The following is a 23,919-nucleotide window of genomic DNA, read 5'->3' as shown; positions in this document are numbered from 1 at the left end:
TCTCAAAATAAATAAACTTAAAAAAAAAATACTTGAATAACTCTTTGTGGTTGGAGCTGTTCCGTTCTGTGCATTATAAGGTTTTTTTTTTTTTAAGTTTGTTTATTTTGAGAGACACAGGGACATCATGGGCCGGGGAGGGGGAGAGAAAGAGAGTGAGAGAGAGAGAATGCTAAGGAGGCTCTGCATTGCCAGAGGAAAGCCTGAAGTATGGCTTGAACCCATGAAACTGTGAGATCATGACCTGAGCCAAAATTAAGAGACACTCAACCAACTGAGCCACCCAGGTGCCCCTGTGCATTATAAGATATTTAGCAGCATCCCTGGCCTCCACCCACCAGTTGTGAGAGCCAAAAATGTCTCCGGATATTGCCAAGTGTCCCCTTGGGGGCTAAGTAGCCTTAGTTGAGGACTGTTGCCATACACAATTTCATGTGATTGCTCACTGTTTTTGGAGGTAGGTAGAAATGTTTAATTGGTTTCAGAGATAGGGAAACTAGACTCTAAGAAAGTGACCTGCCACAAATTACATTAGTAAGTAGACTGGAGCCCAGGACTTTCGGCTCCAGATTCAGCATATTTTCCACTGCCTTATTGTTGTAAAGCAGTATTGCAGTTGGGTGAGGCAGAGTGTTCTGTGACAAGAAGACTGTGGTATAACTTCCCCATCTTCCTCCCTTGAACAGAAGTGTATTACTCAGTATTTCAAAGGGCCGTTCCCAGGTCAGGGCTTCTGAAGGGTGCTGACATCATTGCCCTGATGCAGTTGGGTTGCCTTCTCTTATTTTCCAAAAAATACTCGTATACGCACGCAGATTCCATACTTTTCCTTAGCCTTTTCTAAGTCCCAATGGACACTTTGTCCTCTGTCAACTTTGGGGGATTAACCAAAAAAAAAAAAAAAAAAGAAAAAAGAGAGAGAGAGAAAAAGATTCCCTTTGATTTGATTCTTTTCACCGCCCCCCCTCCCTTCATTTACTGTGAAAGTGATCTATAGCCAACAACAGCCATATACACACTCAGACATCTCTCAGAGTCAGATGCCTCATCTGGCTTCTCTGACGTTTCCAGATTTCTCCACTGGGATCACCTATGGGGGTGTGATCTAAATGGCACCATCGTGAATTTCGGTTCTGGCCTGTAAACAAAACAACACAGGCTCTCTTAGCCCCTTAATAACTGTCAAGAGAACTCTCCAGCAGGAGGATGGGGCAGGGAGTGCCTCTTGACGGAAGAGGATACCTTCAAGGGAACAGTACTTTATCGACCCACTACAGCCTTGACCTTTGGCTCTTCCTCATTTTTTTTAATGCTTTCAGACTAAAAGTCGATTTATTTTTAAGTACATCTGTGTCTGGTGTCTTCAGAGAATCTTTGCGAAGTCTGCTAGACTTGCTAATAGCTACCAAGGCTGAATCATGTTACCTCACTTACTACCAGCCTCTGTCAACATTGTCTGAGCTCTTTTTTGATGGAAGTTATTGGGCTGTTTAGAAATAGTGAAATGTTCTTGAAAAGTTGTTTGCCATGCCATCTTGACACTATGGTAGACAGATGAAAACTTCCAGGAAGAACAGTGTAAGAAAGGTAAACATTTCTTGGTGGTCTTCCTTCATTTTCCTTACTTATTTTTAAATATATTTTTGTTTTCCTATATTGTATATCATCCTTTAGTTTCCTCTTTTGAATAAGGAGATAGTTAAATAAATAGTAAATGTGTGATCCCAGTTTTGTGAAACATGAGCCCATTGCATGGATAGGGAATTGTAAAATGATTCAAAGAGACAATTATGAATCTAGTTTAACCTGTTAGCAGAGAGGTAAACAGCAAAGATTTAAAAATGCAAAATGAGGCATCAATATGAATATGCTTTGTAATTGGAAAACCAACCATTCCATAGAATCTTTGTGTCGATATATCAATTGAATTCATTCGTTTTTTTTTTAAATTTTTTTTTTAACGCTTATTTATTTTTGAGATAGAGACAGACAGAGCATGAATGGGGGAGGGTCAGAGAGAGAGAGGGAGACACAGAATCTGAAACAGGCTCCAGGCTCTGCACTGTCAGCACAGAGCCCGACGCGGGGCTCGAACTCACGGACGTGAGATCACGACCTGGGCCGAAGTCGGACGCTCCACCGACTGAGCCACCCAGGCGCCCCGAATTCATTCATTTCTTGATTGAATAAATATTTCATGCCAACTCTGAGATAGACATGGCATTAGACTTGGGGTTTCAAGTGAAATTTTTTATTTTTTATTTTTATTTACTTATTTCAGGTGAAATTTTTTAAAAATAATTTTTTTCTATGGGGCACCTGGGTGGCTCAGTTGGTTGTGCATCTGACTTCAGATCAGGTCATGATCTCACGGTTCATGGGTTCGAGTCTCACATTGGCCTCTCTGCTGCCAGCACAGAGCCTGCTTTGGGTCCTCTATCCCCCGCTCTCTCTGCCCCTCCCCTGCTTGCACAGAGAAAAAAATGGTTTTTTTCTATGAAGGAATTTGGTCTGATAGTTGAGTCAGATGAAAAATGACTAATTCTCTGGCAATATAATGTAAAAGTGTGTTGAGCTCAATAGGAACAGTAATGAGCAAGTGATATGAAAACAATGTAAACATTGGTATGGCACTTTCCATCTTACGATATGACTAACTCTGATTTTCTTTCTTTGTGATTCTACTGGTGGGGGTTTCTGCTGGAGGGGATATTTTCTCCAGTCCCTACTCATTTTTCTGAATAGAGAATGAGTGTCCAGTTGATTGTAGAGAGCTTCGTTGGATCACATTTTCCCACACCAAGTATATAGTCACTGCATTGAAAAGGTTACAGCGGTTCATCTCTGATTCTCGCATGTTCTGATTTTGCTGGCATCTGGGTTTTAGAGGCAGGCTGATCTGGTCTTTGACATGTACTCAGAGTGTATTTGCAGGACTTAATATGTCTCATTTTGCAAGTGAAGAAGTAGGCAGAGATTGAGGTTGTGTGAAATGATAAAACGCCAGCACCACACGCATGGGTTCAAATCCTGGTGCTGCCCTTGTGTGTAAGCTGACCTGGGGATAATTTCCTTTATCTGATAAACCTCAGTTTCCTCCTCTGTAAAATAGACATAGCGTCATCACCTTTCTAAGTTGTTGCAAAAACTAGACATTGTGTATATAGAACACTAAGCACAATGCCTGATGCGTAGTAGGTACTCACAGAATATTTGACTTGAGTTAGAGCTGCGTTATGAAGCCAAGGCAGAGAACTGGGGGATCCAAAGCTGAGACCAAGAACTAACTGAATGAGCAAATGGGAGGTCATCTGGTGGACTTCCAAATGGAGTGCAGATATATAGGACAGCCTTATGGGGGCATTACCCAGTGTAGGAATATTGAATTCATTTATAGAGGCTAAACAAGATGGGTATTCTAAGTTTTAGACTATGTCAAGCACATTGAGAAGAAGCTTCTTTTTTAAGAGAGATTCTAATTTTTTTCGTGGAGGGTTGGGGAGCCATTAGTTGGGTAGTGAACTGTGCGTTGCAGACACAACATGCTCCAGGAGGGGAGGGACCAGTCCGTCTTCTTCTCCATAGTACCTCCAGTGCCGAGAACAGTGTTGTGCCTATTGCATCGCTCCAAGAATGTTTGGTGAAGCAGTGAATAAAATAACTTAGAGACAGGGGAGTGCTGTGAACTTGAATCACTGGAGAAGACTGCTTATAAAAGGGGGCACTTGAGAAAGACCTGGAAGAATGAGTAGACTTTGCAGGGAAAGGGCAAGTGGACACTTTGGAAAATGGTTAACAACTTCAGAAAAAATAAAATTTCAATGTAAAACGAAGTACTAAGTGATAGCTGATCATTCCCATGGGTCAGCTCGTGCACTGCTATGAATCACAACATGGTGTATCCAGCTATGGCGTTTGTATCTCTTAGGAAGATGGTATTAATAACAGGATTGGCTCCGAAAATTTTTCGATTGGCCGCATGAAGTCACATTTTGCATTTGGGAGTTTTGAGGTTGCTGGTGGCAACAATATTTCTTTAAAGCATACTATTTATGGATGGGAGTGGGAGGAAAAATGGCAAAATAAAGGACAAGCTTTGATGCATATAATTCCCTCTACAAACGCATCTAAGTCACAACTGAGCAATCATGACACTCTCCATTAGTTTAATGAAATTAATATTTTTCATACACCACTTTCAAGGCCACAAAGTACTTTACAGTGAGCAGCAAAATGAGATAATGAGATAATGTTTTATGGAACCATGCAGCAGCAAGTTCCCTATCATTAGCAAGACGGAAGAATATATTAAAAATGACATGGAAAGGAGAAAACTCCAAAATAGCAACCAAAGAAGGGAGAGTAGAAGCAAGATGTGGCTCTCGAAGCTTTTTGTCCTTTACTGTAAAAACAGCTCAGTTTATTGGCGAGATTCAGAGTGAGCCTAAGGGTGAGAGAGTCTAGGGGCTGAACACTTGCCCTGTCTACAGCATGTAGTCCCAAGAAAACATATTAGTCATCTCTGGTTGCTCATCCATGAGTTAGAAAAATTATGATATTTGGAGTCAGTCAAATCTGAGTCCAAATCCAGTTCTGCCATTCACGGCCTGCCAGCTTTGGCCTTCTTGTGACTCAGTTTTGTCATCCATAGCATGAGTGCGAAAACCTGCCTCATAGGGTTACCATGAGAATTAGGTTTGTAAATTGGCATGCTGGTCAGCGCACAGGAGGTATCAAAAAATACTACTTTCATTGCTGCTTTTGTTAGTTATACTAACACCGGGTCTAGTTGGGGCCTCTCCTTTGGGTGTGTCGGGATGGGACTGACCAAGGTGGTGGTTGGTGAGTGGCCTGGGGAGGCTAGAGCCTGCTTTGCAGGAAGTGCGGAGAAGAGCGGGGACTTGGCCGGAAAGGCTCTGGGGCATGGATCCTGGGAGAAACTCACTGGTGAGTGATGTGCTGGGGCCTGAGGACATGCTGTCTCTGTTGAGAGTCAGCACTGTGTTTCAAGGCAGAGTGAGGAAGGGCGAGGGCTGAGCAAGCTAAAAACCTCTGGTTCCAGGGAACAGTTCGCTGGGTGGGTCGGCTTTACCAGACAATGTTCAGATGTGGCCCTGCTGGTTAAATAGCCTTGTGTCTCAATTCGTGGAACACTTCTGGAAGGCGCTGCTTTTCTTCTTTCGTTGTAAGTGTGTTTCGGTGTGACTCAGCAGGCCTGGGCATCTCCCAAATAAAGCCCGCAAGAAGAAAGCGAAAGAAGCAGTGGTGTGCTGGTGAATGTTTAACAGCTGGCTCTCTCGGGGAAGATAAGTCCTGATCTATGATTTGCTGCATTTGTTACTTTCTTTGTGAAGACTCCCACCATGGCTGATTTCAGGCTACCAATGTGATGTTAACCAATTTCCCAAATTCCTAAAAATTTAGCAGTAGGTCTTCAGGAGGTAGATGGTGGTGGCATACCCTGGTTCTAGCAAACTCCTGAACAGGGCCACTCATGACACTGTCAGCTCCCTAACGTAGCTGGAAGGGAGAAGATGAGGACTGCAGGTGATATCCAGGCGATGGGGCCAGTGTCAGCATGGACACTTTCTCCTAATCCTGCTGTTCTCTTTCTCTGCCTTTGAAATATAGGCTGATATCTGGCCATTTCCCCTTTTCCTCCCTCCCCTGTGGCAGCTTCTTTTTTTTCCCTTTTGCCTGTGATTTAAATACACACACATATGTTGTATGTATATGCAATATACATACATATTATATACATATGTGATATATATCAAATTATATGTGTGTGTGTGTGTGTGTATACATATGAAAGAACCAGAACAAAAATCTTGCCTTCTATTTAAACAGGAGATAGTTTTTCAGACTTGTTACTGATTTTTTTCTATTATTCCCACAATGCATCAAGTTAGAAAAAGGAGGTTGATTTCATTTTTCCTGCCAGGGAAAGTAAACGCCCTGTGGGCTTTTCCTAGTAGCGCAAACCCGTGCCCTCTGAAGTGCATTCAGAAGTGAAATGTTGCACACCAGGATTGTGGGGCTGTCTGATGAGGGTCTCCTATTTCCATAGACTCTAATTTTCAGAGTTGCCCCTTTCCTCTACATAATTTAGAGTTTTATTTGTTCAGCCTGTAAAGTAGAGCTGGCCATATTATGGACTCAAGATATGAATCCTATTAATGAGACAGCATTTAGAAATGAGAGCATCACTGTCTTTGCTATAGATTAGTCATAATGTGCCGAGGACCCTGTCTGATCAGAAGCTCATTTTAAATAGCAAATTTCATGTGACTGAAGAGTGCAATTATTGGTTGCTATCTTCGGAGGACAGTTACAGGGCAGATAAAAAATGAACATTTTTTTACAAAGCAATTAAATGGGTGGGAGACAAATTCTGAAGACGGAAGGAGGCAAAGAAGAAATAATGAACAGAAATAGAATAGGATTTGAAAATTAAAAAGCAAGTTAATTTATCATTGTTGAGTAGAAAGGCCTCTAATGGTGAGGTGATTTCCTGGGCTGAACTACTGAGTTTTTACCACCATCAATAGATCAGATGAATGTCTATTCCTTTTGCTTTGTTTTGAGTAGATGGGAAGCCAGTGAAGTTGCCTCCTGACTTCACTGATGTAGGAAATCTTTGCTGATAACCACACTTGCAACTCCATGGCTCATCCTATGGCCTCATCTACCAGTGTAGATACACCAAAGTGTCTTCTAGTTTGGGGTATATTTTTCCAGACCATTTCCTCATTTTCTGTGCTTTTACACCCTATAGTGCTTGCAGCTGTTTGCTCTAGATACTTAGAATCATGGTACTTAAACAAATTAATATTTTGCTTATCTATTTGTGCTTAATTTTTGTAATGAGCTCATATTGCTTTTAAAATAAGCAGATTGCTTTTATATAAAAGTTTACAAAAGTATATTGAAATCAGCTTACAAACTGAGTACTGTCAATATATAGTAGAATTGTAGTAAGGACAGTACATGCCCTTACATGTATGTATGTGTGTGTGAGTATGTGTGTGTGTGTGTGTATATATATATATATACATATACACACACACACATGTATATATAGTATGTATATGTATGTATGTATATATACACATACATATAGTATGTGTATGTATATATATACACACACATATGTATATATATATACACATACACTCACACACATACGCATATATAGCTATATGGAGATTATATAGCTATATATCTGTATACATGTACGTTTTAAATTCCCATAGAGTTACATATATGTATATGTTTTTTTATGGCAATTATATCATGGACATACTTTTATATTGAATATACTTTACTATATCACTTTATTGGTTGCATAGTAATCAATGGTGTAACTATACAATAGCAATGATAATAACTATAACTAAATATATAAGAACTATATAATACTACAGCTATAACACAACTTAATGAAAGCTATATCATTGGGTATTTGAGTTTTTCCCAATTTCTTACTATTACAAATATTGCTCTGTTAAATATCCTCCTACACATCCTTAATTATTTGATGGGTTGCATTTGAAAAGTAGGTGGTAAGTTTACACCAATGGTAAAAATGTGTTCCAAGTTTCAATGTTATGAGCATGGTTAGGCTCCCAGGCTAGCCCAGAGCAATTGCTTGAATATGCAATGTATACCTACTAGGAATTTGGTACTATTACACGGTAGTGTGTTGAATTGTGTTTCCCTCATGTCCCCTAAATATGTTCAAGTCTCTAAAGCCTGGTACTTGTGAATGTGACCTTATATGGAAAAGAGTTTTTGCCAACGTAATCAAGGTAATGTGTGGTCGTACTGGATTAAACTGGGCCCTAGATCCACTGGTATCTTTATCAAAGAAAGGAGAGGAAGATTTAGACACAGATACAGAGGGGAAAGTTCATATGAATGATGACAGATGCAGATATTACAGGTATGTTGTTAGAAACCAAGGAATTCCAGAAGCCACCAGAAACTGGGAGAGGCAAAAAAGATTTCCCCTAGAGTTCTTTGAGGTGGGGTGTCTGTGCTGACACCTCAATTTCAGAATTCTGGTCTCCGGAATCGTAAGAGAATAAATTTTTGTCTTTTCTGAAAGTTACCTAGTATGTGATATTTGATTACAGCAGTTCTAGGAAATGACTATATATACTTGATCATGTTTTAGAATATATTTCTTCATAGAATGAATGTTATCAAGGGTGGTTAGATCTAGGGTATAGGTCACAAAAATATTTAAATGTATAATATAATAAAATCATAGCACTATCCCATTTAATATTGTCTAAATCTTTGCAGAAGAAAGCCCAACGTATAAACTGGCAGGATGTACTTTTGTCTTCAGACAGACCTGAGACAGTGCCCTATCCTGCCACGAGGAGGAGGAGCTTTTGGCAGGGGGCGGTTCCAAGATGGCGGAAACACACAGTACTTTAGCTAACATTTACTGTGCACCTGCTGTGCTGGCATATAGTGGTAACTAGACAGTCCCGTCCTCCATGGGATATACAGTTTAGTGGAGGTTGGGAGGGATGGGGGAGAATATGAAAAGTGAGCTGTATAGAATGTTGGGACCAGGAGGTGAGCTGTGGGGTCTGGCATCAAAGGGAAGGTGCTAGGATTGGGAAGTTTACTAGGATCAGCCTTCATGGGCCATACCAGCCGTGTGGTACCTCCCTTGAAAGGAAATGGGGGTACTGCGGAGGGATAGGAAGAGGAGGGTAAGTGTGGCAGTGTCTGTTAGATGAAGAAGATCTGGAAAAGTAAACTGTGTTTTGGGAGTTGGTGTACAGATGAGAGAGAAATTCCCCTAAGAGGGTAGTCAGTATATCTCTTGCAGAGGCATCTGAGATTCTAGACACTCCTGTATCATTTTTAGTGCTTGCTCCACCCTATTTCTTATTCAGTTCAGGCCAAGGAAACTAATCTGTGACTTAAATTCGATTACCATAGATTTTTAGGCTTGGATTTGTGGATTGTGTCCCTGAATCCATTTAATTGGCCTAATCTGTTCAAGCATAGTAACTGAGCACCAGCAAAAATGAGTCCCAAGCTAATGGCAGTGGCTTGCTTTCTGGTAGGAAGATTGATTTAATGCGATGGATCAATGTTGTAGAGCCATCAGTTAATTTCCTCTTATGTCCCACATGTTAATTACCAGAGGAAACAATTTCATACCTAACTGAGAAGGATGAAACAAGATGTTGATTCTCATGTCAAATTACTTGGAACGAGGAAATCTCGTGCCACAGATCGGCAGTGCCCATGTGCAGTCCGATGTCAGTAGCTTGAATACTTCCATTTCAGAATAAGGCAGATGTGTATAAACCTAATAGAGAGTAGGATATTGATGTTTCAGGGGTAAGGTCAGGCCGTATGATATAGACCTTTCCAAGGCAACAACAAGAATGGGCTGAGACCTCTTCTTGGAATCATTCACAGCTGCTGTGTTATGTGGTTTACCTGAAGTATTAGGCTCCTCAAACTTGATAATCTCTGATGCTGACTTTAATAAGTATCTTTATTGTGAAGTTACTTACATATATAAAAACATAAAACTCAGCGTAAACCCTTTTATAGCTCCCGGGCAGCTATAAAATCCCTTCCCATTTACACATTAAATGATTACATTTTATTTTATTTGAATTTTGCTGAGTTCGCTGTTTTGATTGTATCCAATATGTCTGTGACATCGGTTAGGTGAAACAAAATCGCTTCCAACATGAACTTGGTTTTTTGGGTTCCCCATGCCATTGCTATGGGTCCCTTTATTCCTCCACATCATATTGCAAGCATTTTTATTATTCATTTATCAATCTGTGCTTTTCAATTTTTAACATTTGAATAGTATTTGGCAGTGGCTATATGCATATTATTATTTGTATTTTATACTGCTTGCATATTAATGAGAGCAGGGATGTTCAAACTCAAAACTAAAACCCTCAAATTTCTATGCACAGATATGTGAAAAGTCTCACCCACCCAAAGTTTGGGATATTTTAGGTCCTTGAAGAGCCCCTAATCCTTGCAGTGGTGTTTGAAATCAAGCCTGCTAAAGGCTCTTAACCCTTCACAAATGCCAGGGACTTTAGCTAGATGCAGCTTGGCTTAGGGAGCTGCCCCTTTCCCAGCACAGCAGATGGAAAGGTCAGGGCATGAGAGATTGAACGGTGGGCAGGAAGGAGTATATTGGGCTGGAGGGGAAGGATGCCACACCACACTATCTGTGGGTCCCTCCCTTCTGAGGCACGAGTCATGCCATTACTATAACTTTGATCCTGTGCGTGCAGTTAACTGCCCAGTGTGATGTAGCTGTAAGGGACAGAAAGGTCTCTAGTTTAAGGTAAATATGAGACAGCCTGCGTCTAAGTCCTAGCTCTGCTGCGCACAGCTGAATGACCTTGGGCATAGTTTTGAGAACATAGGCTAGGCCGCTGGGACCAGAGGTCCCCAATACTGTGGCTTAAAGAAGGTAGGCATTATAAGTGCCCCTCTCATAGCAGTCTGGGTGGGGAGTGCCTAGCTAGTATGGCCACTTGACAACACTGGAGAACACGTTCCTGCCATCTCGTTCCTCTCTCAACCCCACCTTCACCTGCACGGTGGCTACTGCGTTCACGTTTCAGCCACGGATAGAGGGAAAGGGGCTCTTCCTTTGTTTTATTACCTGGAAGTCACATCCGTTGCTTCCGCTTACACATCATCATCTAGAATCTACTCATATGGTAACGAGTGCCGCAATGAGTCCATGTATCCTGCCAAACCAATAATCCTAGAGAAGCAGAAACAACGTTTGAATGTGTGTATCGGGTGGGGGGATGGGAGGACAACCAGCAGTCTTTGCCCCAGTTCCCGAAATCCCAGTTTCCCCATCTCTCAAATAGGGATAGTGCTAGTGTGCACAGGGTGGTGTTTGTGAATATTAAATTAGGGTTTCCACGAAGAATTCTTGGTATAATACCTGTCGTCTGAGGAAGATGAGCTGTTGGCTACGAACTTGTGCAACATCACTCATGGCAGTGACTTCCCATCCCATCAAATGATATAGCTACAGTGATGATTGTAGGGGGTTTCTCTCTGAAGCCAGGCTGCACAGAATGTTTTCTGGTCAACCCCAAGTTGCCCAGGCAGCACCGCAAAGTGGGGAGTGTGGCTTCTAGAGCCAGACTGCTTGGGTTAGAAGCCTGCCCTGCCCCTTCGAGCTGTGCCATGTGGGGCAAGTCACTTCGCAGTTTTGTACCTTAGGTGCCTCATCTCTAAAATGAAGTCAACAACATCTGCCTCATACGGTCGTTGTGATAACTAAACGGACTATTATTTGTGAAGTGCTTATCACAGCATGGAGCACATAGAAATTTCTGTACAAGTTAGTGTATGTGAAATAAATGAACTATTGCTGGTCGAGTCCTGATGTTAGGAAACTTCTCCTCTACCAGGACCATCAAAAAAGGATTGATTCCTTACTTGCTGCCTAAAATGGAAGCTCCATTAAGGGCGGACATTTGTCTTTCTCTCTGCTGAAAGCCTAGGGCCTGGAAGATACCTAGCCCTTTGTAAGCCCTTAATGGATAGCTGCATTCTGGAGCCTTGGTATTCCTAAGGGAAAGAACACATGTCAAAAGTGTCCTGCCATCCTAGTTTCTTACAGTGTCTTCTGGGGCTAAGGAGATAATTTGCCAACAAGAGAAACAAGTCATGATCTCTGTGGAAAGTCCTGGATCTAAACCTCTGGGTATGGAGCAGTGGAAAGAATACTGAGGCTGGTTGCAAAGCCTGCATTCAAGACTTGGTCTACCCCTAACCAACCCGTAGGACTTTGTGTATGTGGGGGCAGGTATCAAAGCCTTCATTTTTCCATCTGTAGAAAGGGAATTTACTTTTTGGACATTTGGGGAACTATGTATGTCAATTCATTAAAACGATAGGGCATGTCTTCATTGCCTGGCACAGTGAAAACAATATGTGTATTTATTGTGAAGGGGCCTTGCTAAATGTGGAGACTCCAAAGGGAGGAAGCATGGCCCACAACAGAAGGTAACTCGGCTCACGTGAGGCTGCCCTTGAAAGCGGAGACAGGTCTTGAGTTGGATATCTTCTATTGGGACATCTAAAACTCTGTAGCTTGTTTCTAAAAACAGGAAGGCCGCTTTCTGTGAGGTGAAATCATTTTGGTTTTTAGGCACAGCTTTGGCTTCCCACTGAAATGATTGTTTCCAACACGGGAAGATTCTATGCACTATCCTGAGGAGCCTTGGCAGACCCTTTCTGAAGTGATTGTAATGTGATTGGCTACATATGTCAGAAGGTGAAGTAGCTGTGTCCTTCTTGTGCGGAAGGCAGATTTGATTTCAAACTCTGGAGGCAAGTAAGGGGGCCCTGGGGAGCAAAATATGAAAAATCTATGCGAATGTGGAAATGACGAAAGGGGGATGGGGTTGGGACAGAAGAAGGAACTCAAAGGGTGAACAATAGAGCTTCCTTTCACATCCTTACTTCCTCCTAAGGAGGGGGAGGGGACCTTCACTGAATATTGTTTTGGTGAGATTTGCTTCACCCTGGGGACACATAGCCAGAAGCTTTCCTTGATGACAAGCATACTAAAGAAATCTTGTTCATTACAAAAGGCAGAAGGGACACATAGACTTGGATGTTTTTTAAAGGAAGTCAGCAGAGGTTGTCCTGGGTGGGGTCAGGAACAATAAAGAACAAAGGCATGGCAAAATTCTATTTTTGCAGGCGGGGAGCCTTAGGCGCAAGCTCTTTTGTAAGGCACAACTTGAGTCCCACAACCTGACAAAGTGCTCCTGGGTCAGGGTGACCTCCAAGATAGGGGCTCTATTCCTGATGCTGTTCCTCCCATGAAAGACTCTTTGGAGATTCACCGGTTGTCCACAGTGGTGCTGTTTGCCAAGGGTCTACAAACCAATTTGTGCATTTAGTCCATGCTAGCAGGTGTGGACCTCTGGCCTCACCATCCAAATACTGTAAGAGTGACCCTCTGGAACTCTAGCAGTGGAGATTCTTATGATCTTGGTTCCAACCCAGTTGGAGGAGTGCTTTGACATCTGGGCAGGCTTGGATGGCAGCAGGGATACTTTGGGAAAGCACAGCCTTGAGCCATCTCTAAAACTGTACTAGGCAGGTAGCTGATGACTTTATCATAGGCAGGATAAGCACTTATGCCAAAGAAACCATTGACAATCATGGTAAAATGTGAAGACCCTGCGCGCGCGTGCGCACGCGCGCGCGCGCGCGCACACACACACACACACACACACACACACACACACACACACACACACACAAAAGACCTAAGAAGAAAAATAAATCTTCCTAAATCAGAGAGACAGGGGATGGGACACACTAGTGTCAGCAGGAACAGTGGAATGTGTTCAGACACTTTTGTCAAGATGACGTGCCTTTCCAGAATTATGTAAAGAATAGACATTCAACAGTTTGTTCATTCATTCATTCAAAAGCATTTACCCAGAGTACCTTCTGGGTGTCAAGAACTATGCTAGGGCCCGGGATTTTAAAGGTGTGTCTTCCAAGGGCACCTGGGTGGCTCAGTCAGTTGAGTGTCTGACTTTGGCTTAGGTCATGATCTCATGGTTCGTGGGGTCAAGCCCTGCGCCGGGCTCTGTGCTGACAGCTTGGAGCCTGGAGCCTACTTCAGATTCTGTCTCCGTCTCTGCTCCTCCCCCACTCACACTCTGTCACTCTCTCAAAAATAAATAAATGTTAAATAAAATAAAATAAAATAAAATAAAATAAAATAAAATAAAATAAAATAAAGTTGTGTCTTATACAGATAGTTCCTGCTACTGGGAACTCTAGCCAGAGGCGAGACAGACATGCAAACAAACATTTGCCATAAAATGATGGGGGCGTGTACAAGAAAGGAGTAAGTCTTGTTGGGAAAATGGGAGGGAAGTCTGAGAAAAGACCCCCAGAAGAGGTGGCTCCTGGTTTTCTCTGCAATGGGCATGATTGTGTCATTCTAACAAATCAATAGGAACACGCTTACAGTCATGTGTGCACACACACGTTTAGTTCTACCTGCCAGAAGGTTGTAGGAGGCAGCATTCTGGATTCTAGAATTTTCTTAATTCCAGAAATGACTAGGGGGTGGGGGCAAATGACTAGGTACTTAAGAAATTCTTGTAACAATGATGAGAATGAATCAATGAGTCATCTAGATGGGAAGAATTTATTTATTCCAAGAAAAACGATGAAGGCACTCTTTTTTTTTTCCCGTGGAAAGTTTGGAATATCAAATAGATGGGATGAAAGGATTTAAGGAGTGGAAACAGATAAAATATTTAATAAGCTCATAAATAAGAAGAGTGGACAGAGCTGTTGTTGGGGAAGTAAGTGGAGATCTTAAGTGGCAGTTTTGTTCCTTTAGTCCCTTCCAACCTTTGCGTCTGATCTCAGCAGTGACCTATACATGTTTTTTTCTAGAATGGCCCATGAGGTCTAGTTTTTTATGTGCAATCACCTGCGGCCTTGTCTCAACATTTGTAACTGAATTATATGTACCCAGAGGATAGATTGATTTGGAGGAAGGTACTGGTACAATTGCATAGAAAAAGGATGGACCTCCTGGTGCTGGTTTGGGGAGGTGTCGCCGTTAGGGAGCCAATCCAGTGGCAGCGTGGGGAGCCGTGGGTTTGGAGAAGGCAGAGCTCAGGCTTCCCTCCCCTCTCCCTTTCCTGGAGAAAAACACACCCAACAAGCAAAATGGGAGATAGAGACTCTCCGCAGCGTGTCTGAGGGCATTTGTGTCCATCATGGTTGTCAGTCAAACATTCTGTCAGAGTCCATTTTGGGAATGACTTCCTTACTGTCCGCTGTGAGCAGTATTGAGTTGCATGAAAAGCCCTTAGGAGGGTGCTTGCTGACACACAGAAAGTGCTACAGACGTGCTGCTGTCATCTCAGAGAACTTCAAGTGTACTTACTTTAAATGTGAAATTGATTTCCAAAGGAAAGATGTGTGGTGTGTGTGTGTGCGTGCATGCGTGTGCGCACACCCTGAGTTGGGAATGTTTGATAAAAGAAGGATTTTAATCCCTCCTTTATTTGAGAACTTTCTAGACAAAGTAATAATTGTAATCACAACGGAAGTACTTCCTCCCATTTGGGGACAAAGAAGTTTCCCTTTTCAGTCTGTTAACATAACTGAGGTTATGTTAAAGCTGAGAGGATCTTTACATGTCTCCCACCAACACCCAGCTTTTATTGATGAGAAAACACTCAGAAGACAAGTCTCACCAAAGACCACACGGCCAGAAAGAAGCAGAGGCAGATTATAGATTCTAGTAGTTTGAGAGTAGAGGGGGCCGAGGGCTGAGTTCCCGTCAAGCCCTACTCACTGTCCAGGTGACAGATGAGTCTGTGAACTATGCCAGGACAAGGGCTGGCCTCTTACACGTCAGCTCAGACAGTGGGGGAGGGCGATGAGCTTGAGCAGACCTAGGCTCCTTGTGCTTCCTCTGTCTCGCCTTGTCTGGATGTCACCTCTGCTGACCACATAACTGGACTTCTTGGGTTGGTACCATTGGTTAGAGTGACCTGCCTCAGTTAGCCTGACTGTCCTGAGGTTCAGTCAGGGGCAGACTGACGGGCATGTGTGCACGCGCGTGTGTGTGTGTGTGTGTGTGTGTGTGAGAGAGAGAGAGACAGAGAGACAGAGAGACAGAGACAGAGATGACAGAGATAGACACACCATAGGAGGTCTCAAATGGGTTTGGGAGAAAAATTGTGGAACCATAAGAACCATTCTCATTACTCCTCTTCTTATGAGCACTTTTGACTGGCTTGATCCAACTTGTGTGTCAAGAAAAAGAAAAGTCCAAATAAAACTACTCTTCAACTTTTGTATACAGTATCCCCTAAATCTTGATGCTTGCTTAAAACTGCTAAGGCACTCTTTAGGTAAAGGATTAAGCACTATAATGCATAGTGTTGAGGGGGTGGGTGGCAGAAAGGGTAAGTGGGGCAGGTTGGGGGACTGTGCCTGAGTGACAAGCAGGTCGGCCACACATCTCAGGGCTGAGCAGGTGGGGAGGAACATTTGTGGGCAGCAGGCTGTGTCAGGTGGGGACACCTGGCAGATGACTGTGCCATAAAGCAATTAGATTCGGAAGTGCTGGGCCTGCGTGGACCTTTCTGTGGGAGTCGGCAGGGAGTAGAATGGAGGTTGGCTGGTAAAGGAGCAGGATTGGGAGACCCATAAGGCAATAAGGTTGAGGATTCAGAGAAAGCGGGCAGTAGTTCTTGAACTTTCAGGCCAAGGAAGTGGAGTTCAAGCCAAGTTGAGCTTGATCACCAAGAGACAAGGAGCTGCAGTGATATTTGGGTTACATAAATAATTCAAGTGCTAGCTGTCTAGGAATTCAAGTCCTGAGGACTTATGATGGGTCATCCTGCCTTTTAATATTTAAAAACAAACAAAAAAAGGCTTGCACTCCTGACCTCACATACAGAAGCCCAGTTCCAATCTTGATGTTTTCATATTTTCACCCAGAGGCTTATGTTTCCTTTTTCTCACCTCTCTCTCCAATTTATGGCTGTCACTGAATGATTTTTGAGCTTGATCTTGGTTCACCTCCTGTGGCTCTCCTTTCCATTTTACCTCACGTGCACATAAATGTGCCACAAACCCTTTTTAAAAAATTTCTGGAAGCACCACCAACTCGAGACAGCCGATGTAGTAGACTTTTACCAAGGAGGGGTCACAACACAGCCCAGAATCGGATAGCTTGAATCATTTATTAGATTTGCGAGTCTATAAATCTTCCTCGGCCTTTTCCCTTTGTCTGGAACGTCTTGCTGGCTGTCTTCTCTTCTCAAGCTCTACTACCCTCTCCATTTTGTGGGAGCCCTTCTTCTTTTGTGGACAATTTACATCTGTCAATTTCTGCCTGGACACTCTCACCCCCCCCCCCATCTTTGCCCTGGAGAAATAAAATTTATTTTATTCTGCTGATCTACTTACCTTTTATCATCTCCATCTTCCCTATCATAGCTAGAACCTGTCTTTTTCACAACCAGAATAGTCCTTCAAGATGGTTTTTCTAAATAACAGTTTTCTCCCTAAAAGGAATTTTGCCACCATGTTTTAAAATAACATATCCCCTGCTCCTACTTCATTAAATTCTGATTTCTTAATTTAAGGAGGAGGAAGGGAAGGGATGAATATTTCTTGAGGGCTTAGGGGCTAGTGCTTTTTAATGTACCATTTTATTTCATGCTCAGAAAAGCCCTGTGGGAGTGGGGGTTAGGAGTCAGGGCCATCACTGATTTACAGATGAGGACAACGAAGGGTCAGGAGAGTAAGGATGCTCCAGGTCATATAGGCTGGTGAATGGTGGACCTTGAGCTCAAGCCAGAGTCTTTGGATTCCAGAATGCATGCTCTTTCCATCATTTTTGTTGCCTTTGAAGAGAGGACATAGTCATGGAAACCTCATCTTTAGACATTGTTTACTCTTCTCCCTCAGGTCAGACTTTCTCACTTACTACAGGGGCAGCTCTGGTTCTCTCTTTCTCCCTCCCTTTCTGCTCTCCTCCAAGGTTCCTTGGTCCTGAGTTCTATCATCTCCCACTCTAGCAAGCTCCTGATCCATAGACCTCCTCATCTCGGCATCTACTCCCTTCCATACTATACTTCTGGGCATAGACTTGCCCCAGTGCCCTGGGATGGGACTGTAGTTTGGAACCTGGGCTGGAAGTCTGAGGGATGTGAGCCCAAACAGGTATCTAAACCAGTTGTGTGACCTCAGACAAATGAAATGATTTGCTTTAGATTTTTCTTCTTTGAAATGGAGACAATGAGAGCACCCAGGTCTTGAGGATTGTTGTAAGGGTTCAATGACAGGAGGTCACTAAAGACATCAGCATGGGGCTGGTAAATAGTAAGGGCTCAGAAATAATAGTGGTTGGTATGGTTGTTGACATAGCAGTTGTCCTCAGACCCTTCATGGGCACGCATTACTTGCCTGCCCAGACTCCTGGGCCTGACACTCAAGTCCTCTGCCATCTGTAATCTAGCCCAAGCCCACCTTTCCAGCTCAATCATTCCCTCTGAACACTCTTTTTGGTCCCCTTCTGTGGGAAGCAAGCCAACCCTAGCCTCTACTTCTTCAGCTCTTGGTACATTTTATTTTTATTTTATTTTTTATTTTTTTTTCACGTTTATTTATTTTTGAGACAGAGAGAGACAGAGCATGAACAGGGGAGGGGCAGAGAGAGAGGGAGACACAGAATCTGAGACAGGCTCCAGGCTCTGAGCCATCAGCCCAGAGCCCGACGTGGGGCTCGAACTCACGGACCGTGAGATGGTGACCTGAGTTGAAGTCGGACGCTTAACCGACTGAGCCACCCAGGCGCCCCTGGGTGCATTTTAATAATACGCATCTCTTGGCACCTCTAGACATCTTTGTTTACTCTGCTTAAGAGTAAACTCTGAAGATAGGGACTCATTTTATGTCCTTGGTGTCATGGGCACTGTCTAGAATGAATTCAAGAAATGGTTGGGAGACAAAGAGCTGAGCAGCTTCCCCTGGGGGTGGCTTAGTTTGAGCCTGCACTTGATCCCCCCTGACACGGGTTCCATTTCCTGCCTCTCCCCTATTCGGTCTGTGCTCACAGCTTACCTCGCTCCCAAGAAGTACATCCAATCTTCCACTCCAAAACATAGGTACGTATTGGAAAGGCTCCCCTTTCTACTTGGAAAGTTACCCCTTTCCCAGTGGTCTCTAAGATAGAGTCTACAGACCTAAGGGAACACACAAAGCAATCTACTAGGGAGTGGGGAAAAATATTATCATAAAAATTTTCCTTCCCCTTAGTCCTGTTTCTGATGCATGCCTGATAATGTACACCATGCACCAGGACAGTGGCTCATCATATAATTTGCAAATAAATGTGCATCTATTGCGATCTTAAATTTTAAAGATTTATTTACAGGATGCTTGATCAGATAAGTTCAGAGTCCAAAGATCTTTTCTACATGTCGCTACTGTCTGAGAGACAAGGCTGTGAACACATCACCCCTCACTCAAAACAGTTAGTTGGTGCTGTGATGTGCAACAAATGGAGTACGTACTCCTTAACCTACTCTGTGAGGCCCTATATGATCCGGCCCCAACTGAGTTCTCTAACTTTAAATCCCACTGCCAGCCTCCTGTGTGTGCACTCAATGCTTTTCCAGTCACGTGCGTTTGCATATACCTCTTCTTTTTATTTGTCTGTCTTTATAGGATCCCAGTGTTGTCCCTTTATCTGCATCTCATCTGTCACGTGTCATAAACTCATCACCCTCTGTTCTAACTATTCCCCATTCCGGACTATAAACTCCTCTTTTTGATTCCATCTTTTTTTTAACGTATCTCTTACCCTAGTTCCTGCTAGAATAGGTGCTTAATAGAACTTGTTAAATAAAGGGAATAAATGATGTATTACCACATTTTAAATAGTCCTGTTGAATACAGCCATACTGATCTATCTCTGTCTCCATCAAAGCCATCTCTTTCTTCTCCATGAGGCCCCAACTTCCATCTTCTTTGGCAAAAACAGCTTTGTTGCTAAGAAAAGCCAAGTAACAAATGGAAGGGTGTGAGAGGCACATCCACACCAGCTGACCAAGAAACCATTCTCCAGATGTACAGGCTGCCACCACGGGAACTGTGTAGGATTATGATGTTGGCGATTCATGCAGAGTGAGACCCTGGGCTTGGAACTTTTGCAAAACAAGACTGCGAGCCATCAGGGGCTCTTCCTTACGGTGCCTTTCTCAAGGGAGTCAGCGATGTCTGGCTTCCTTTCCAGAACCGAGCTGTCACCTGGTTCTCCTCCATCCAACCTACAGGCACATCAAGAAGGTTCCCCTTCTTTAGGCAGTGCCGTCATCAGGAAAGCCTCTGTCTGCTCATCACTAGGATTTGTGCACAGTATCATTTGAGATCCTCAGACCAAGAGGTCACTCACTGCTCTGAGCTGATAAGGTTAATTGATACTGTTAAGTATTTACTGATCTTCTAGGTATGGTTTTAGTGTGCTGAGTGTCTTCCATTTGCTCCTCTAGCTCCACTCCTTCACCCCCTTCTCCCCTATTCTGCAGCCCCTGTGGCAGACACGTATGGGCCACATCAGTGGGCTCTCTTCTCTGTCTTCCAGATAGGTTCTGCTAAATGGGGAGCCCCAGCAGAAGACTGGAGGAAGGGAGAATAGGACATCTGCCTGGCTACCTCTCCCATCTGAAGTTCTCAACTCTTGTTGAGTGGCCATCTCCAGGGAACTACTGAGTTTCTTCTGTCTCTCACTTCTGGTAACAATTCCTTCTGCTTCTCTTCTCAGGCCCAGGGGTATAGTGGAGCATGATTGTTACCGTACTCTTTATGCTTTCTGAATGCCTCTAAGTTCCTTCATTAATCTCTCCTGAAGTTATTTTGTTTGAGTATGGCATCTGCCTCCTGGGAAGAGAGGGAGAGAGGGACGAATGGGGAGAGAGAGACAAGGGAGAGAGACAGATCCTAGCTGATATGAAGTAACATGGCAAAAGTGAGTGTTATTCACATAGATGTAAGGCACCTGTTGGTGTTACACTTTAGAAAGCTAATTCTGATGGGGAATGGTGTAGAGAAGGGTGCTCCAAGTGAATTGGCAGCATCAGCATCGCTGAGACAGAGGGGCTGAGGCCCAGGGCCCAGTAATCTATGCTTTAATAAGCTTTCCAAGTGATCTTGATGCACTGAATCAGGAGGCAAAAAGGCCGGTTGGGAGGTTGGCTGTGCTAGTAGGGAAGAGAGAGGAAGTGGTGGTGAGCTTGGATAGAGAGGAAAGACAGTGAAGCCTTAGGGTCAATCATGCTCAGAACTGAATAGACCTAGGGAAGGTGAGAGGAGGTTGATCCCAGGTATCAGGCTTAGGTGGTTTTATCTACCAAATCAGGAGGCGGGGGAAGTTGGAGCTTGGAGATGGAAGTTGTTACGGAAAGAGCACAGTGAGTTTGAAGTGCTGGGGGGGACAGCAGGGTGGAGAGGTCCAGAAAACATTTTTTTTAGGTTTATTTATTTATTTGGAGAGAGAGCACGAGTGAAGGAGGGGCAGAAAGAGAGGAAGGGAGGGAATCCTAAGTAGGGAGGGAAAGGAGAGGAAGGGAGGGAATCCTAATCCACGCTGACAGTGTGGAGCCTGACGGGGGGCTGGATCTCACAAACTTCGAGATCATGACTTGAGCTGAAATCAACAGTCCCACGCCTAACTGAGCCTGGCTGGCTCAGGCCAGAAAGCGCCCCAGAAAGCCTTTCCACATTTGGAGTCTCAAAGTCAGGATCAGGGTCTTGGTCACCTTTAGCCTACAGCATCCAAGTACTCCCGGTGATGGTTTTGTAGAATGTGAACTTGACTAGTCTGATCTACATTTCCCAGAATTCCCCCTTTTTGGTATAATTTTAGTTAGAGTGGGTCACAACAGAGAATCTTGGGAGATCTGGAGGGTGGAAGGAAGCCACGGTCATTTCGCAGCTCACACACATCTTTGCTGATCCTGCTGCCGCCCCTCACTGGTGTGCAACAGCACCTGGGCAGGCGCACAGCTCTTCCTCGCCTCCTGCCTCAGTTTCCCTCACCGCTGGCTCCATGGTTCAGGTGGGAGTGCTTAGCTCCATGATGAAGGGCTCCAACACACACCCTCAAGGTGAGAAGCAACAAGAGGTTGGGGGACTGGACTGGAGCCACTGGTGGGTTCCAGCTTGTTCTTGATCTCTTCCACTTCACCTTTCCCTTCCCTTCCCAACTGCCTGCCTGGAGACTTCAGGCCCCAGCATCAGAGATGGGGAATGGCCTTACAGAAATACACATCTCCTAGGGCTTCTGCCTGAACCACGAGAGCCTGGTTGAACCCCGGGTGTTGCACTCACCGAAAGAGCGAGAGAAAATGGAAAAGAATAACAAGTCGAGAATGGGTGGAATCTACTATTCTGTACAGTGAGCATGTGATGGGAGGCAGGAGTTCTGGTCTCAGTTCTTGTTTGTTTGGTTTTTGTTTTTTTTGTTGTTTATTTATTTTTGAGAGAGCGGCAGGGGCAAGGGGCAAAGAGAGAGGGGGACAGATTATGTGAAGTGGGCCCTACACTTACAACAGTGAGTGAGCCAGTGTGGGGCTTGAACTCACAAACTGTGAGATCATGGCCTGAGCCTAAGTCAGACACTCAACAGACTGAGCCACCAAGGCGCCCCTCCTGGTCCCTGCTCTTACGTGCCTCTCATGGAGGGAACATTTTGCCTAGCTGAGCGTAGAAGCTAAAGAATAACATTGGTAATGCTTACATTTTCACCTTGTTCTCTGACTTTGGGTCCTGGCTGCCGTGTAAGATGTGAATCCGCTGTATGGATTTGGGCGTTGTCGGTATAAAGGTACAGAAAAGAGGTGGCATTCCTCAGAGAATACTTGCGACATGAAAAGATGGACTTGGGAGCTAACTTAAAATTGAATCGAAATTGAATATGGACCAAAACATTTGGCCATTTGATCTTTACAAAAGACCCCTGTTATAGTTCCATTTATGTAAAAGGTATAAAATTCTATATTTATCAGTCATATAAAAAAATCTTTACTGAAAAGTATTTAAAAATGAATTAGGGTTCTAGAAGTTTCGGGGCTGTATTCTTTCTAAGGTTGAGTTATGAGCACAGAACAAAGGGGGTTTGCTGACTGGTTTTAGGGTCCCTTGCTATGTTCTTGCTTTCACTGGAGTCCCTTGCTGTGCACACATTGCTATAGGGGGAAAATAGTAATTTAAAACTCCTGACAATATTTACTCATTTCCTGTTTGCCCCAGGATGTCTGAGCTCACCATTAAGGTGAATCAACAGCTTAAAAGAAAAGGCAGGATGTGGCCCTACAGGTTTACTTTACACTCAAATTCAAAGAAAATGGAGATTTTTCCTTTTACAGTCTGTGTGGAGATAGCCCCATTGGAGGGCTCAATGCACTCCTGTACCATTGCCAGCTTCTTGACCATCATCTTAGATAAGGTTTTGTTTTGAAATAGAAAGAGGCTTGTTTTGGTTTCAAGAATGAGAGAATGCTTTGTTTCCTCTCATCTCAGGCCAGCTCCTGTGGAGTAAGTCGTTGACCTAACATTAGCCCAGATCTAGGGTTTCCTTTGAAAATTAAAGCCTGGCTTGTGTTCACAGACAGCTATGATTTCCTGACTTCAGCTTTGCCTACTGAGTTGGTCTTCTGTTCACAATGCTTCGGCTGGGGCGGGGGGTAGTTCACGGTTCCGGGGTGGTTGGGAATGGTGTGGTCTTCTTTTCCAGGGCTCAGATTCCGGGATCCTTTGTTTATATCCTCTGTCATAAGGGCCTTCCCCCAAATCTCAGTTTTACCAGTTCTGTGACTTCCTTTCATGGTAGCAATTCACTGCTCTGCTGGCTGAGGGACTGGTTCTCTCTCCCATGGTTTCACTTGTGTTTACCCATTCCCCCAATTTTCCCTGCACTGTCTTCTCCTTTATCCATTGGTTGGAAACCAGCTCTTTGTCTTAAACATGGGGTGTGCCATGTGTTATAGGACATCACTTTAGGGTTCTAGACAGCCTTGTGTTAACAGTAGTGATGGGGACCCATGTTAACAAGACCCTTAATACTGACAGGCACTGTGCTAAGCATTTTGTATTCATGAACTCATTTATTTCCAAATACAACCCAATGAGATAGATAATTATGATCCCTATTTAAAAAAAATTTTTTTTTACATTTATTCATTTTTTGATAGAGACAGAGCACAAGATGGGGAGGGGCAGAGAGAGAAGGAGACACAGAATCAGAAGCAGGCTCCAGGCTCTGAGCTCTGAGGTGTCAGCACAGAGCCCGACGTGGGGCTCGAACTCACA

The sequence above is a fragment of the Panthera tigris genome, chromosome D2 (genome assembly GCF_018350195.1).
Source record: "Panthera tigris isolate Pti1 chromosome D2, P.tigris_Pti1_mat1.1, whole genome shotgun sequence".
NCBI classification, from domain to species: Eukaryota; Metazoa; Chordata; class Mammalia; order Carnivora; family Felidae; genus Panthera; species Panthera tigris.
This window is presented reverse-complemented; position numbering follows the sequence as displayed.